General features: G+C 46.5%; 1 protein-coding gene across 4 annotated transcripts in view; it reads left to right on the plus strand.

Annotated features, from left to right (window-relative positions):
• The first annotated feature begins 11752 nt into the window (after positions 1-11752).
• ZNF131 (zinc finger protein 131) overlaps positions 11753-17743 on the plus strand; it is a 40786-nt gene continuing 34795 nt past the window's right edge. For all 4 annotated transcript variants that reach the window (XM_073343866.2, XM_073343864.2, XM_073343867.2 and 1 more), the window contains exon 1: positions 11753-11865. The gene's annotated coding sequence lies outside the window, so the exon portion shown is untranslated. The remainder of the gene's footprint in view (positions 11866-17743) is intronic.

The following is a 17743-nucleotide window of genomic DNA, read 5'->3' on the forward strand; positions in this document are numbered from 1 at the left end:
AAGTGACAGTTTGCTGAGCGGGCTCCATGCTTGCCATGGTATGGCGTCTGCACAGGTAACTCAAGAAAAAAGGCGCAAAACGATTGTCTGCCCTTGCTTTCACGGAGGGAGGGAGGGAACGGGAACCTGACGATATGTACCCAGAACCACCCACGACAATGTTTTAGCCCCATCAGGCACTGGGATTTCTACCCAGAATTCAGATGGGCGGCGGAGACTGCGGCAACTGTGGGATAGCCACCCACAGTGCAACACTCCGGAAGTCAACGGTTGCCTCGGTACTGTGGACACACTCCGCCGACTACATGCACTTAGAGCACTTGTGTGGGGACACACACAATCGACTGTATAAAACCGCTTTCTACAAAACCGACTTCTATAAATTCAACCTAATTTCATAGTGTAGACATACCCTAAGTTACAATTTTCTGAACATTTCATTTTATAAGCATAATTTTGACTATCGCTAATTCTACACTTCTCTCCTCCTCCACTGAAACAGAAAGCACAGATGGTGGAGGGGAAAGTGAACTGAGACTGACCTCCTCTCTCCCCCATCACTAACACTGTATGAGGCATAGCTCACACAAGTCTCTTATTTCCTTCTGTAAGCAATTTAACCTGCAATCTGAAACCTGGAATCTCTTCACTATAAGCTGTTATTGAGGGGGTTTACAAAAAAGGATTTCCTCTTGCTTAACAGCATATGTCTGGTTTGCACTGGGAATGAAAATAAAGCCATATCAGCCACAAAACAGCAATTCCAAGATATGCATGCGACTATCTTGAGCTTTCGGATAACAAAAAGATTCATCACAAGTCCCTGAGCTCACTGCAAGGGTAACTGAGTAAAATTCTATGGCCTGTGTTATACAGAAAGTCAGACTAGATAATCTAATGCTCCCATCTGACTTTAAAATCTACTAATCGCTGCTGCTGGGAAGTGATAGCCATGAAATTCTAGACCACAAATTGAACAGGGCTTCTAATTCAGTTCATTAATCCCTCACATATCCTTAGATCAGAGAATTTTGGCAACAGCTACATCAAAATAAATAAGGGGAACTATGGTTACAGTTTTTCTCCCTGTTACATAGATCATACAAGTAGAATGTTTAGGTTGCTTTAAATGTTCATAGTTAGCACATGAAACAAATCAGTGGTGAGAGATATCTGCCACCCAATGGGAAAGGCTGATCACACTCAATCCATATACTTTCTTCAGTGTTCTCAGAATCATCTTGCATCTGGAGGCAAAATCTTTCCTTACTGAGGATTGATATATTTCCAAGATCCAGCTAAGTCCAGCTGCCCAGGAGTTTTAGTGCATCATACAAATGAATACAGCTTTCTCTGGACTTTTGCTGATGGCAATTGTGGAGGGGTCATATGATGCTGTAGTAAGAAAGGAGTGATAGAAAAATATAGAAGTGGTTAATGGTGACAAAAGTAGCAATGGTACTCTTTCAAAAGGAGGCAATGGATGTTGGAAGGGGGTTCAATGAAGTAGGCGATTTTGTTCATATAGGTATAGAATAAACTACTGAGCACAAAGAATAATGAGGTATTTCTCAGAGTTACAGTTAAACTATATTGGCTTCTAACAAACACGATAAAACATAAAATATATTTAAGCACTGGCTCTGATTCTCAGGTGCTGTCAAGCTATAAATAGCCCAGGACACAAGGAGGGGCAAAGGTGGCACAGTGTACCTCAGTTATTCTTGGACCAGCCAGAGGCTTGGCTATTTATAGCTTGACCCCCCGTGCCAGTTAGAGCAGCTTCAGGGCCCAAGGTCTCAATGGGTCATTGCTACCCTGAGGAACCGCCAGAGATAGGTGGCACTTCAGCCACATCCTCTTTTCCCCAACGATGTCCGCATCGCTGGCTGTGAGCAGGATGGCATAGAGATGTACACTGTCTCTACACCATGCAGGGACTCCCTATGTTAGGAGGAGTCCCCAGTGGCTGGATCCACCAGCTTTATAGGCCCATTGTGCTGATGGAGCCGGTGTCAAAAAGATTGCAGCTCAACAATGAATTGTGCCCAATATCGTATATAATTAATTAGTATTTGCTTGTGTCTATGATTTTATGGGCTTTCTAGTAAACTAGGCAGTGGGACTTGACACCTATCCTTTAGCTTTCTGGCCCTGGTTCTCCATCTGGGTCAGCCTCAGTTCAGCCCTTTTCTGGGTGTGTGTTGGGGGGGGAACACTTCCACGTACAGTCCCTTCCCTGGGCCTGTCTAAATTCCCTTTTCTCGGGGCATAGCCATTTTCCCAGTGGCTGTTGGGGGGACCCCCCCCCCAAGCCTGCCCATTACTCTGGGCCCCAACCCAGGGACCCTCTGAATTCCAGCCACATGCCATGCCCCTTTAACATGTGTTTCCTTGGGCCACTTCCCCGCAGCCCTTATCTTTGTCAAGTCCCAACAGGCAGCCAGGAGCACCTTCCTTGTTCTCCCAGCAGACTGAATTCACTGTGGCCCCTTTATATGAGCCTGCTGGGCCCTGATTGGCTGCTCCTATAGCCTCTTTTCTGATTGGCTGTGTCCCACGCAGCTGCTCTAGGGAACTTGGAGGACCCTCTCCACTGCCCATTTTCTGGGCCCCGTGGGCCAGCCTGTATTCAACTTTGGTTCCACAGCCTGCCAGGTAAATCAGCTGGCAGCTCCTTCACGGAGCTGCCACAGGCGTGTACCTGGCGCAGTTCATCTGCATCCCCAATACCTGTCCTTTTTGAGGAGTGAGGGAGACCCTGGCATATGTTGGTTTGAAGTGTGCTAGGTACAGCCCCCTTTTTCGACTCCTCCAGAACCTTCTCCTAAGGTTTTCCCCACATTTCCTGATCTATGCATATCCAGTCCGTAGCCCCACGACGTCATGAGACCTCCTCATCAACTTCCTCCTGGTGTTCGCCAAAGTGGCCATATAATACCAGGAGGGGGATGCTGGGCGAGGGGGGTGCTCTGTGACTGTGGGGCCTACTTTCATTCCTCCTTCGGCTCTTATATCCGGGCAGAGTTCCTCTGGGCAGCATCTGTTGGCTCCCTAAGACACTTTTGAGGAGAGGTGGGTGCTGTCTGAGGTTCTCTATGTAAAAACAGCCATACTGGGTCAGACCAAAATTAATAGGCAGCAGGTTTAAAACAAACAAAAGGAAGTTGGTTTTTTTTCACACAATGCACAGTGGAACTCCTTGCCAGAGGATGTTGTGAAGGCCAAGACTATAATGGTTCAAAAAAGAACTAGATAAGTTCCTGGAGGATAGGTCTGTGATGGGTTGTCACCCCTGGGACGCAGTCTTGGCACTGTGGGAACCGCTGGGCCCCTCTAACCACTCAGTTGGGTTGGCCCTACTCATACCGCTTGGGGACACAGCCAGCCTAACCCAGGTCCTGTTATCACCCAACACAACAGCAGGTGGCGCCACACATCCAAACTGAGCTACCAGCTTCACCCAAGCCACTCAAATAAATGCAACAGACAGCAGCCAATTTCCCCGCTTTCCAGCCATTACTTGGAGGCTTTCTGTAGCGTTTTCAGGGAGGCTTCCCAAGTGGGAGATAAGCTTCTCCTAAGGCCTATTGTTTTTGTCTATTGGCCCATTGGCCTGAATAGGCCCTTCCCCACCCACTATCTAGACTGAATGCATCTTGTCTAGTGGGCATTACCCAGGTGTAACTACATTTGAAATATAGATGCATAGTCTATATTCATAACTTCAGATACAAAAAAGATACATGCATACAAATAGGATAATCGTATTCAGCAAATCATAAATTTTCCAATGATACCTCACATGACTTATCTTGCATAAAATACATTATAATTATGTCATAATCATATCATCATAATATCACTGCGAAGAACATGGGATGCAGTGTCGAAAAGACCATTAATGGCTATTAGCTACATTGGGAAGAGATGGTGTCCCTAGCCTCTGTTTGCCGAAGCTGGGAATGGGTGACAGAGGATGGATCACTTGGTGATTACCTGTTCTGTTCATTTCGTCTGGGGCACCTGGCATTGGCCACTGTCAGAAGACAGGATACTGGGCTAGATGGACCTTTGATCTGACCCAGTATAGCCCTTCTTATGTTCCACCCCATCACAGGGTTCTAAAGGAATTCAGTAACAAAATTAGGCAGCTCTAAAGATAACGCACCATAAAGATAGTTTAAAATTGATTAGCTACCAATAAATAAAATAATTATGTAATGCAAAGATAGTCAAGTGGATATAGCTTCAACCTTATCTGTTATACTCACTGCAAAGGACAAGTACCACCTGCGATGTTCCAGACAATAGTAAGGAACATTTTTTGGAGGACAGTGGGGAGTATTGCAGGGGATGGCAGCTGCGTGGCTTCTGATTTTCTGGAAGTGCTTAGATTTTTTGAACATGCCTGGAAAAAAGTTGGCCCATAACTCTGTCACCAGAGACAAACTAAGACCCTTACATGGAGTAGCACCTTACCTCACAAATAGTCCTATTCATTTCTGTGGGACTATGCCAAGAGTAAGGTACTTCCAAAAATGAGTAGTATCAAAAAGAAAAGGAGTACTTGTGGCACCTTAGAGACTAACCAATTTATCTGAGCATGAGCTTTCGTGAGCTACAGCTCACTTCATCGGATGCATACCGTGGAAACTGCAGCAGACTTTATATATACACAGAGAATATGAAACAATACCTCCTCCCACCCCACTGTCCTGCTGGTAATAGCTTATCTAAAGTGATCATCAGGTTGGGCCATTTCCAGCACAAATCCAGGTTTTCTCACCCTCCACCCTCCACACAAATTCAGGACAGTGGGGTGGGAGGAGGTATTGTTTCATATTCTCTGTGTATATATAAAGTCTGCTGCAGTTCCCATGGTATGCATCCGATGAAGTGAGCTGTAGCTCACGAAAGCTCATGCTCAAATAAATTGGTTAGTCTCTAAGGTGCCACAAGTACTCCTTTTCTTTTTGCGAATACAGACTAACACGGCTGTTACTCTGAAACCTGTCATTAGTATCAAAATGTGACCCAAAGTCTGATCACAGTAGCTGATGATGCCTGAGAGTCACAGTAGCACTTTGCGATCTTGTTTGCATATTGCAACTGAATTTAAAAATCAGTATTGGGTGAGTAAGGGTCCTTTCAATAGTTCCTCTACACTGCAGCACAAATGGATAGATCTTCCCTTTAATCCACTCCCCAAAATAAATAAATAGCCAGACAGCATGTCTTGAGAGAGGTCTGTCAGGTCCTAGCCCTGCTCTCATTCTCCTAAATTAAATTCTATCATGTGGGTGGACTGGTATAAACATCCATCATCCAGCTGTCCCCAAATGGGGCAATTAGGAGGGTAAAGCAGGAGGTGAGAAGGAAAGAAATAAAAGCTACGAAAGATGGGGAGGAAGAGGAAAAAGATAGGACGACAGACAAAAATATAGACTAATAAATAACAAACAAACCTACCAAGATAGGGAGAAGGTGATGAGATTAAACCCTTTGTGGGAATGGTCAGTACTTCTTAATTGTTATACAGCATTTTGAGTCCACAGTACTAGGTGCCTTAGTTGTATTTCAGTCAGCTTGATTACATGCCATTCAAAATTCTGTTCTTTCAACAAGAATTAGACTCATAGTGATATTGAACAAACCTTTAGCTGCATTTTTGTAAAAAACAACTGAGTGCTATCATGAAAGGACTCATCATTCCTAATGCAATTCAGTAAATTAGAAAACAAGAAGGGGACGGTAGACAATTTCTCAATCTTCTAGTCTAACCAGATCTATTAACAAGATATTATTGAATTTCATTGCACCAGGAAATCCGCTGTGCAATAAGAGAGGAAACAGAAGGAACATAAATTTGATTTTGAATCATAAAGGATCCAGGATATCTCTGGATCAAGAACTGAAACTAGCAGTAATTACAAAAATAACTTTATTAAACAAGCTCAGCAGGAGTTTTGGTTTGGTTTCAAGTTTGTAGCAGGGAAAAGGAGAAATGATGAAGAAAAGGGAGGGGTAAAAAATTAAAATTTCTTGGCTGAAGAGATGTAACTGCTCAACAGATGTAACTTGGCCAAATCTACAGTGTATGTGAATTGACACAGCTCCAGTAATTTAAATAAGCTTATGCCAGTTTACACCAGCTGAAGATCAGGCCTTTCTGTTTTCCGCTGACCACATCTGAAAATTAATGAGTCAGAGTTTGATTCTTCACTGCTTTCCACCTTTTCTGGTCATTTATACCTGTGACAAGTGAGTGCCCAGAGGGTGTAAAATACTCCCCAGTGAGAACTGCATGGACACCAGTGGTGGTATTGCACCAGCATAAAGAGGTGTAATTCCACTGAAGCCAATGACAATGATGTTAAATGTATATGGTGAAGTGGTGTTAGATCAGAATCTGGCTGTGGTGGAAGTGGGGCTGCTCTGTAATAATTTATTAATACTCTACTATGACCAGGTTATTGTAATGTTTACTGTATGAATATGATGATATAACTGTCTGTTGGGAAAACAAGCAGGAAATGGGAAAATATCTTGAGAGAGACACCCTTCTGCCAAAACTTAAGGGACAATGCAAGAGCTATTCGCTTTGATGTTCTGCCACTGATCCTCTGCAGAACTCACCTATCTGGTTTTGGGCAGCAGGGTCCAATCCTGGGAAAGTGAGAAGACAGAGGACTTCTGAGTAGACAAAAAGGTGACCCTTTCTCTGCAGGGAGGGAGTCTTGGGAAGCTGTTTGAGAGGCAATAGACTGACAACTGCAGACACTGCTGGGAGTGTCTGAAGAACCCTTTCTAGAGTGAGGGCTCCCATCAAAGGATGGTAGGGCTTTAGGTACAATAGATAATCATAAAAAGAAAAGGAGTACTTGTGGCACTTTAGAGACTAACCAATTTATTTGGTTAGTCTCTAAGGTGCCACAAGTACTCCTTTTCTTTTTGCGAATACAGACTAACACGGCTGTTACTCTGAAATAGATAATCATGTAGATCTTTTGCTGTGTGAAAATACTTTTATCATATTATGCCTAGTTCCTACTGTTAAGATTAATGTAAGCAGTGTCAGGATGAGCTCCACCCTGACATCTGGTGGTGAGGTGTGGCAAGTTGTGGAAAAGAACTTCAGGGGCCGATCTCATTTGCATAGGCACACCCACCACGCCTAGAATGAGACCATAGCTGCCCAAATGGTCACTTTGGCTGCTGTGGGATCCCCAGTGTCTCTGTTATTGGGGCAGGAAGAATAAATTGTTATTACCCTGATTATGGGAACTGTGCTTGGAACTGTACGTGGCCTTTTGTTATGATGGAGGGATTCACCATCAACTAAGTAGCACTCGCTAGGCAAGGGTCATGGGTTCCAAAACTGTGTGAATGGAGAGAGGCTGGGGACAAGTAGTAATACTTGGTGGTATGGGCCCCTTGGTGAGGGCCTTACATGCTGATTGCACTTCCTCCTCTCTCCACCGTAGAATATCAGAGCTAATTTTGATTTCATTAGAAGTCTAGTTATAGGCTGCTGAGCTCACTTTGGGCTGACAGTGCACCAGCACTGGGGCTCCCCTACTATAAGCTGAATTCACCTAAGAGCTGAAATCACTGAGTGTTGTGTTAAGTAGTGGGGGAGCCTGAAGCTATATTGTGGAGCAGTTTGGGGGACGGCTGGTGAAGCAGTTCAACGCGGAGCTGTGTGTGGATGGCAGGAGCTGCTTGTGGGCCGTGGAGCTGAGCGAAGGAGTTCGTGGGGCGGCTGGCGGAGCGGAGCGCAGCTGAGCGAAGGAGTTCGTGGGGCGGCTGGTGGAGCGGAGCGCAGCTGAGCGAAGGAGTTCGTGGGGCGGCTGGCGGAGTGGAGCGCCGCTATGGAGCTATGGGGTGGTCAGCTTCAGATCACGTAAGGTGCCTCTTACCCCCGTCCCATTTCCACCCAGGTTGGGAGGTAAAGCTCCGCCGATAAACTTTCGAACTCTGGGGCTGCCCTGACCAGGGACAGAGACTTTTGGGACTTTGGGTGATTTGGGGTTGCTGGACTCAAGAACCAAAGGGAAAAGGGCGTGCCCCAATTTGCCTGGGGTGGGTTTTTTTTTTGCTCATGGGTTGTGTTATGAATCCTGTTGGTGGTGTTTCCCCAACATAATGCCACATTGTTTCTCTCTGTTATTAAAAGACTTTTGCTACACTCAGACTATGTGCTTGCGAGAGGGGAAGTATTGCCTCTTGGAGGCGCCCAGCGGGGGTGGTATATATTGGTCCCAGGTCACTGGGTGGGGGCTCGAGCCGGTTTGCATTGTGTTATTGGAATGGAACCCCTAGATATTGAACCCGGCCCTTGTTGCTGCCAACTCTGACGGGCAGAAGGGTTACATTAATCAATACTTTGGTTTATGAATGCTGTCTGGTCACAGTATTCACTGCTGGTTACCGAATCCTGAAGGGAAGAACCATAGATACCAAATCCAATTGAACCTGTTAGGGAAGCACAGTTGATCCAGAGTCCGATGTCAGATGGGAGAATCGTGGGCTTCCACCTTAGGACAGACAAAGGCATAAGGCCTGAGTAGGGTTACCACCTGTCCAGGTTTTACCCTGACAGTCTAATTTTTTATTTACCTGGACAGTCCAATGGCTTGTGTCCGGGTGCCATTTTAGGGTTGCCAGATGCCCGTTTTTTTACCGGAAATTTCTTGAAGAAAAAAGTCTGGTCGAAAATGGGACCTGCCAGTGTCTGGTCAGATGTATTGACCAGACCAAAAGCCCGGTTACTGAGGGGTGGGCACGAGGTCATTAACCTGTGCCAGCCCCTGCTCAGCTGGGGCTGCTTCCTATTGCAGGCAAGCTCCTTGTCAGGCTGCAGCCGCTCCCGTCCCAGCCCCAGAGCAGAGGGAACCTAGCGGGAGCTGGGGAAGGGAGGTGGAGACAATCCAGCAAGCGAGGGCAGAAGAGGAGCGAGCAATGGGGGCAGGACCTTGGGAGAAGAGACAGAGAAGGGCGGACCCTTGAGGGAAGAGGCGAAGCAGGAACGCAGCCTTGGAGAAAAGGTGGGGCAGGAAGTGGGACCTCAGGGGTCCAGTTATGAACAATTAGAAAGGTGGCAACCCTAAGCACTCTGATAGACTAGAGAAGGTACTAGGTAGGCCTGTAACCATAAGACAGGGTAAATTTGTTTTAAAACATCAACAGCCACAGAAAGGTAAGTGGGAAAAAAGCAAACACATTTATTTAGCTGCTGTATTTTATGTCATTTCTAATTACTCAGGAAAGCAACTACATTTGTTAAGTCATTTCCAGAAAGACTGAATTGTTTTTCTTTGTTTGTACATGTATATGTATAATGTGGAAATGACATATACAAAATAATGGGGTGCTTTTCAAAACTGAATCCTACTTTATGAGAAGCTATTTGTAAAGTACCAGTGTCAATTTAGTTGCAGTCACAAATTGTATACAATAATTTGATCATCTGGAAATGATCAGAGGCCATAAAATCATTTCCTTATGGTTGAACTATTGCTGGTTTCACATTTTTCCCAGTACAGTGCCAGGAATTGCATCTCTCCTACTGAAGGTTATTAATTTGACATTAAATTACAATTAATTGGCACAAATAAAGCTACGGCAGCCATTCTGTGTTTTTATGTTATAAACAAAACAAGCTATTGAACAGCTGCTGGAAGCTTTGAATACCTAGGAATGCAGGTTTTGCCAAGGACTATTTAAAAATATTCAATTGAATTTCACTGAATTTTCATTTTGTTTGCTGTTAGTAGGATTTGTTCACTAACACACACAGTTAAAGTACAAGCAGTTATTCCATCTATGAACGAGAAGCGGAGCCCCAAGATAAGGGAGCCCAGGCAGCTATGGCCCTTGGGAAAGGAGCAACAGCCAACTGGCCATTAAAGATGAGCTCAGTAACATCAATTTTGCAAGTGAGCACATACGAACCTGTCATAATAGTCACAAGTCTGTGGGAAAGCTTATGAATGTGCTCCTTTTTTGCTAATATCCTAGACATGCGGCATTAATAGCTAGTTTCACATTGCTGGGATTGTGACAGGGTATAGGAAGGTTGGTTGATTGGTGTTGATAGTGCCTGTGATATTGCAATCCGGTGCAGTAGCTTCGGGGACCACTGCAGTACATTTATGAATTATTTGTATATGACTGTGTTCTACTCCACGGGGGAGGATTACTGCAATGCCACAGGGATTATTAAACAACTCAAGAGAAGCACCACCCTTTGGAGTAGTTTATATATACTGGTTCAGACTGGGTTTTCCAAAACTAGGAAACAAAAAAAAAAGGCTTTTGGTATAATAGGATGACCTGGAACTGACTTGCAGTCTTTTGATTCAGCAGACAGGACCTTTGGTCTTAAGCAGACCTCAACACTGAAGAGCTCGAAGGGGTGTTGGCTTCCCAGATTCCCCACGTGGAAGTTGCGTGATTTCTGGTATGTTTAGTAAGAGTGCAAGAACTTTTTATTGTATTTATGTTTTCTCTGTATGAATAAATATACTTTGCTCTGGAAGAGCTGTGTGGTAACTTGTAATGGCTGACCTACACTGGTCATTGTCCTCAGAAAAAGCACATCCCAGAGCTGGTCTTTAGCAGACTAGCTTCCTGAGGCTTTCACAGTGTGTGGGAGGGGGGCTGTGCAGCCCTTAAACCCCAGTCAGAAAGGACTGGAACATAGGTCCCTGCTGAGAGGCAAGTGACTGCTGGAGGCTTGAGACCCAACTGGGCACTCCTGGAGGGGAAAATGGTAATACACATGTTCTTACCCTAAAATTGTGACATTGTCGTCTCGTTTTTCCCCCTCCTGGGCATTGAAATGTTATATCCTTTTGAGTCATCTAAGGCCTGGTCTATACTAGGAAATTAGGTTGATATAAGTACATCACTCAGGGGCGTGAAAAATCCACGTCTGAGCGACAGCTAAACCAACCTAACACCAGGCACAGACACCAGGCACTAGGTTGACAGGAGCCCAAGCTACCACTTCTCGTGGAGATGAAGAACGAAGCCCTGCAGCTGCACTGCTGCAACATTTTAAAGTGCAGACAAGCTTTGTCAACAAGGCTCGTAGTAGACGCACCTCGACTAAAACCTCCTTCTCCTGGAGGAAGGATGTGCTGTTAATGGGCGTGGTGCTACAGGGGGAGGATTAGGCACAGATGCCCGTGTTGGTAGCAGGATCATGGCCGGCCGGCCGGCAAACTTGGGGAGACTAGCCCCCTGCCTTGCCCCGCCCCTACCCTGGCCTGAAGGGGGGGCGGGCGGGGTGGCAAAACAAAATTAAAGGTAAAAAACTTCAGAGCAGGACACTTGAAACAAGCTGGAAATACTGATCACGGGGAAGGTTTTCGGCAGTGTCAAGCCTGCGACCCGAGCAGCAGGCCGGAGGCCTGGTCGAGTGGGACTAGAACCGGCACTGTGCCCTGGGATGAGACACGTGGGCCCTCGCTAGGGAGCAGACAGCAGCCTCTGGGGCACTTCTAGCCGCCGCCCCGCTTCCGCAGAGCGGAGACCCCCGGCACAGCGCGGGCCGAGCTCCCGCTTCGGCAGCCGCGGTAGAGTACGCCCGAACTTGGAGAGCCCATCCCGCGGCTCCCCCCAGAATGCAACGCGCCGCGCCACGCCATTCCTGACGGAGACTACGACTCCCAGCGTCCCCCGGGTCAGTTGGACCCAAGCGCCCTGTGGTGCTAAAGGTCACCGTGCCGTCACTTCCGGTACGCGGTGCAGGCCGGGAATGCGAGTCGCGATTGGCCGGCGCCCTCCCCGCTTTTCGGCGAGCTGGGGGAGCAGGAAGCGGCAGAGCCGGCGAGACGAGGCGAGAGGCTCCTCGCGGTGAGTACCAGGCGCAACGTCCTTCCCCCGTCGGGGCGCGCGCGTCTCCGGGGTGCGACCCCGGCCGGGAGGGGGATTGAAAAGGGATCGATTTAATGCGCGCTTTGATGACGTAATAACGATTACAGGGCCCGAGGCGCCGCCAGGTGCCTGGCTCAGGCTGTTCCTTCCGCCCGCCTCACGGTGGGGGCCTGGCCGCGCCAAGTCCCCGCTCGTAGCAGCCTGGTAGCCCGTTGTTCTGTCGCCGAGTTATCCGACACCCGCGGGCGCGCCACACGTCTAGGCCTTCCGCCTTCCCTAGCGTCTGGCTCTTAGCGAACGTCCATTGGCTCGTGTCCTGCCTTGGTGTCACCCACTTCCTTGCAATTGGCTGGAGTGTATTTGATTGGCAGCAAGTTTTCCCTATTGGGGTCGAGAGTTGAGGTCATGTGACCAGCTTGGGCTGGGGCGCTGAGGTTCGAACCCGGAGAAGCTGCGCTCTTTGGGCACGTGGCAGCCCCGCCTGGACCTGCTGGGCGTAAGGCAGGGGGCGCCACGTGCCCACCCCCACTGTGCTCCATGCTGCAGGGGACGCAGAGGGGACGGGACACTACCCACCCCGCCGTGCTTCTGGGGGTGGTCACGACGTGGAGGGCGTGAGACGTGTCCTGCTCCACCTTGCTCCATTCCTGCTAGGCAGTCACTGTACTGCGTCCCTGCTGCAGGGTCACAACGCCATGGGGACCTAACACATCCCACCCTGTCTCATGCTCCATCCATGCTGTGGGGTTGCCACGCAGAACGGAACATTATGTGTCCTCTTCCACTTCACCATGTTCCATCCCTGCTGCAATGGGACAATACGAAAGGGAACATAGTGAATTACCAAATCTAATGGCAGATGATGATGCAGAGAGAAAAATATCTCTTGGGGAGATGCTGAAAAAAGGAGCTGACTCATGTCATGGAAGGGATATGATCTAGTTTGCCTTGAATGAATGCACCATAGAGAGAGGATGAGTGTCGTGTCTTGGCACAGTGCTGCAGAGGAGACTGTAATGCATTGCACACTACCATGTGCTTTCTTAAGGGTTTGCAGGAGGGAATATGGCCTTGCATATGATAATGCTTGACCTGTCTTCTGGAATTGAGCCACATACTATGCTCGGATGAGGATGGAACAATGAGCTCAGAGTCATGGTGCTTACGTAGGGTGACCAGATGTTCCGATTTTTGGGGCCTTTTCTTATATAGGCACCTATTACCCCCCCATCCTGATTTTTCACACTTGATATCTGGTCATCCTATGCTTACATGAGCTGTATGTTTCCATAAAGTAGAGGATGGCTGCAGTAAACTGTTCTAGGTTAGCTTGACACGGTTCTTTGCCATTGTGACAGCATACACTGGGCAGTTTGGTGCAATGTTTCCTTTCTGTTGATTAGCATACAGCTCTTGGTGAATGACAGAAGTTCAAATAGATCTATGATTAAAAAATATTTTCTTATTGCTAAAAGAAAAGGAGTACTTGTGGCACCTTTGAGACTAACCAATTTATTTGAGCATAAGCTTTTGTGAGCTACAGCATCCAATGAAGTGAGCTGTAGCTCACGAAAGCTTATGCTCAAATAAATTGGTTAGTCTCTAAGGTGCCACAAGTACTCCTTTTCTTTTTGCGAATACAGCCTAACACGGCTGCTACTCTGAAACCTTTGTTATTGCTGACAACTTGATTAATGCTGCACATGTATCCTGGCTTTTGAGCTAATAGATAACATAACAGGCTACATCTTTATTTAGTGATCACAAACTGATTTATCCTGCCATCATTACTTCTGTGACTTTTATTTTAGCAGTTCCTACCTATGTGTATTTATAGATTGCTTATATTCCTGTAGTAGCTAAACCAGGGGTCTCAAACTCCCGGCCCGAGGGCCACCTGCGGCCCAAGAACCTCCGCAATGTGGCCCGCGGGGTTTCAGCAGTTTTGGGGCCAAGTCTCTCCCTTGGCCCCACCTGCCGCCCTGGGCGCTCCCACTCGCCCCCCCCCCCCCCGTCCCCTGGGCGATTTGCAATGGTCCGGGACCCTGCCCACCACTGGCAAGGGAGTTGAGTGGCTTCCTGCCAGCTTGCTCCATGTGGTTGCCAGCCGCTTCCTGCGGCTAATGGGACACTTTGGGGGTGGTGCCTGGAGGCAGCAGTGCATGGAGGCCCCCCACCCGGCCCTGCCTTAGAGCCCCAGGTAAGCGCTGCACCCTCCAACCCCCTCTCAGAGCCTGCACCCCCTCCCCACGTACCCCCTCCAGCCCCCAAACTCCCTCCCAGAGCCTGCACCGCCTTCCCACACAACCTCTCCCACCCCTCCTCCCTCCCAGAGCCTGCAACCTCAACCCCCCCTGCAGCCCCACCCCCTGTCCCAGCCCAGAGCCTGCACCCAGCACCCAATCTCCAGCCCAGAGCCTGCACCCCAGACCCCCTCCCCCACCCAAACTCCCTCCCAGAGCCCAATCTCTCACTCCTTCTGTACCGAAATTCCCTCCCAGACCTCCTCCCCACCCAAACTCCCTCCCAGAGCCTTAGGCAGGTGCGGGGGTGGAGTTTTGGGGGTCCAGGTTCTGGGCAGCAAGAGTGACATTATTGGCCTGCTGGGAGGATTTGAAGATTGGCACTGGCCCTAAGGTAAATTGAGTTTGAGACTCCCGATCAAAACATTGAGTTTCAACTATTTCTTGTAATAATGCTGTCCTCCTATCTTTCAATTTATTGAGAGATTTGTTCTTTGGATTTTTTTTTATTTTTATTTTTTTTATTCCACTTTAGCGTATAAATATTCTAAAACTATGAGTCTTAGGGAATGAAGTGAAATATACAAAGCTCTGTTCTTCTGTGATTTAGAGAATTTGCCTTCAGAAAAATGAGCTGTGGATAAGTCCAGTTTGGAAAGTTCTTTGGGGCTTTCAGACATTTTTGAACATAGGAGGCATTCTACCTCTTACCCCCCATTCTGGAGAACAATTACTGTTCTTTGTTTCTGGGGATTCTTTACATATGTTCTGCATTTTTGCACTTTGGTGTCACTTGGGGATATTTTTCATATAGCTTGAACTTCCACAAGAGAAAAACATGGTGCAGCATGTAATGGACAAGAACCTTCCAAAGCATGCAGTGAAGCATGGTTCCTTTGAGGTAAATTCACTGCTGATCTAGGTTGGTGAAACTCCATTAGTTTCAGTGGAGCTGAGATTGCTTATGGCAGGAATTAATTTCATGGAATCATAGACTTTAAGGTCAGAAGGGACCATTATGGTCGTCTAGTCTGACCTGCACAAAGCAGGCCACAGAATCTCACCCACCCCTGCGATAAACCTCTCACCTATGTCTGAGCTCTTGAAGTCCTCAAATCATGGTTTAAAGACTTCAAGGTGCAGAGAATCCTCCAGCAAGTGACCCATGCTCCATGCTGCAGAGGAAGGCGAAAAACCCCTAGGGCCTCTTCCAATCTGACCCCCCTGGAGGAAAATACCTTCCCGACCCCAAATATGGCAATCAGCTGAACTCTGAGCATGTGGACAAGATTCACCAGCCAGATACCCAGGAAAAAATTCTCTGTAGTAACTCAGATTCCACCCCATTTAACATCCCATCACAGGCCATAGGGCCTATTTACCATGAATAGTTAAAGATCAATTAATTGCCAACATCATGTTATCTCATCATACCATCTCCTCCATAAACTTATCGAGTTTAATCTTGAAGCCAGATAGGTCTTTTGCCCCCACTGCTTCCCTTGGAAGGCTGTTCCAGAACTTCACTCCTCTGATGGTTAGAAATCTTCGTCTAATTTCAAGTCTAAACTTCCTGGTGGCCAGTTTATATCCATTTGTTCTTGTGTCCACATTGGTACTGAGCTTAAATAATTCCTCTCCCTCCGTGGCATTTATCCCTCTGATATATTTATAGAGAGCAATCATATCTCCCCTCAGCCTTCTTTTGGTTAGACTAAACAAGCCAAGCTCCTTGAGTCTCCTTTCATAAGACAGGTTTTCCATTCTTCGGATTGTCCTAGTAGCCCTTCTCTGTACCTGTTCCAGTTTGAATTCATCCTTCTTAAACATGGGAGACCAGAACTGCACACAGTGTTCCAGATGAGGTCTCACCAGTGCCTTTTAAAATGGTACTAACACCTCCTTATCTCTACTGGAAATACCTTGCCTGATGCATCCCAACCCTCTCTAGCTTTTCTTAAGGCCATATCACATTGGCGGCTCATAGTTATCCTGTGATCAACCAATAATCCGAGGTCTTTCTCCTCCTCTGTTACTTCCAAATAATGCGTCCCAAGCTTATAACAAAAATTCTTGTTGTTAATCCCTAAATGCATGACCTTGCACTTTTCACTATTTAATTTCATCCTATTACTCCAGTTTACAAGGTCATCCAGATCTTCCTGTATGATGTCCCGGTCCTCCTCTGCATTGGGAATACCTCCCAGCTTTGTGTCATCCTCAAACTTTATTAGCACATTCCCACTTTTTGTGCCAAGGTCAGTAATAAAAAGATTGGTCCCAAAACTAATCCCTGAGGAACTCCACTGGTAACCTCCCTCCAGCCTGACAGTTCACCTTTCAGTATGACCCACTGTAGTCTCCCCTGTAACCAATTCCTTATCCACCTTTCAATTTTCATACTGATCCCCATCTTTTCCAATTTAGCTAATAATTCCCCATGTGGAACCATATCAAATGCCTTACTGAAATCGAGGTAAATTAGATCCACTGCGATTCCTTTGTCTAAAAAATCTGTTACCTTCTCAAAGAAGAAGATCAGGTCGGTTTGGCATGATCTACCTTTTGTAAAACCATGTTGTATTTTGTTCCAATTACCATTGACCTCAGTGTCCTTAATTTTTTTCCAAGACCTTGCATACTACAGATGTCAAACTAACAGGCCTGAGGTTACCCAGATCACTTTTTTTCCCTTTCTTAAAAATCGGAACTGTGTTAGCAATTCTTCAATCATACGGTACAACCCCTGAGTTTACAGATTCATTAAAAATTCTTGCTAATGGGCTTGCAATTTCATGTGCCAGTTCCTTTAATATTCTGGGATGAAGATTATCTGGGGCCCCCTGATTTAGTCCCATTAAGCTGTTCGAGTTTGGCTTCTGCCTCAGATGTGGTAATATCTATTTCCATATCCTCATTCCCATTGGTCATGCTACCATTATCCCTAAGATCATCATTAGCTTTATTAAAGATTGAAGCAAAGTATTTGTTTAGATATTGGGCCATGCCTAGATTATTCTTAACCTCCACTCCATCCTCAGTGTTTAGCGGTTCCACTTCTTCTTTCTTTGTTTACTTCTTATTTATATGGCTATAGAACTTTTTACTATTGGTTTTAATTCCCTTTGCAAGGTCCAACTCTACTTGACTTTTAGCCTTTCTCACTTTATCCCTACATGTTCTGACCTCAATAAGGTAGCTTTCCTTGCTGATCCCTCCCATCTTCCACTCCTTGTGGGCTTTCTCTTTTTTCTTAATCACCTCTCTGAGATGCTTGCTCATCCATCTTGGTCTACAACTCCTGCCTATAAATTTTTCCCCCTTTCTTGGGATGCAGGCTTCTGATAGTTTCTGCAGCTTTAACTTGAAGTAAATCGAGGCCTCCTCCGCCTTTAGATCCATACGTTCTTCAGTCCAATCCACTTCCCTAACTAATTTCCTTAATTTTTTAAAGTTAGCCCTTTTGAAATCAAAAACCTTAGTCACAGATCTGTTTTTGTTTATCCTTCCATTTAGTTTGAAATGAATTAGCTCATGATTGCTCAAACCAAGGTTGTCCCCTATAACCATTTCTTCTATGAGGTCCTCACTACTCACCAAAACCAAATCTAAAA

Source organism: Lepidochelys kempii, chromosome 5 (assembly GCF_965140285.1).
Source record: "Lepidochelys kempii isolate rLepKem1 chromosome 5, rLepKem1.hap1, whole genome shotgun sequence".
NCBI classification, from domain to species: domain Eukaryota; kingdom Metazoa; phylum Chordata; order Testudines; family Cheloniidae; genus Lepidochelys; species Lepidochelys kempii.